Source organism: Chaetura pelagica, unplaced genomic scaffold (genome assembly GCF_000747805.2).
Source record: "Chaetura pelagica isolate M959 unplaced genomic scaffold, ChaPel_1.0 scaffold65, whole genome shotgun sequence".
In the NCBI taxonomy this organism is placed as follows: Eukaryota; Metazoa; Chordata; class Aves; order Apodiformes; family Apodidae; genus Chaetura; species Chaetura pelagica.
The window spans coordinates 1007796-1008413 of NW_009953386.1; positions in this window are offsets into that span (position 1 = coordinate 1007796).

Genomic DNA, 618 nt, shown 5'->3' on the forward strand with positions numbered 1-618 from the left:
GCACCTGCTTTCAGTCGTGTGTGTATGGGTAGCTGTGTGCTGAGCCATCCCAGTGCTGTTTTAGCCACAGCATGACTCCCTGCAGAAGTTCTTCCATGGGTTTATTCTCCCCATCCTTTACTGGACAGGACTAAGCAGTTCTCAGCTGCCTGTTGGCTTCAAATAGCATCCTGCTGTGGGTAAATCTCAAGCCCCGCGTCTTCCTTTCATCTGTGCCTCATTGGTAAACAGCAGATCTCTCCATTTCCAACCCCACTGCCTACTGCAGGGATCTGTCTGCTGGGGCTAGAAAGCTAGGATTTTGTGCAAGGAAGTAAGATGAATGACTCCATTAAATAAACATCACTGCTCTGTTTATTCTTTCAAAAGAACAGATTACAAAAAACAGAAGATGCATTTTAAATGCATTAAAATTTCTGGGCAAAATAATGCCTTAAATACAATGCTCATGCAACATAAATCACATGGCTTTTTTTTCTATCCAGGCGCATGGAAAGCAAAAACGTATTATTATATCATTATTTATATGGCACCATATGCTAGGTCTGGAACTTAAAGACTTTGAAATAAATAAGAAAACACCAGCTGCAGATCAGCAATATGCTCTGTTATTGGGAG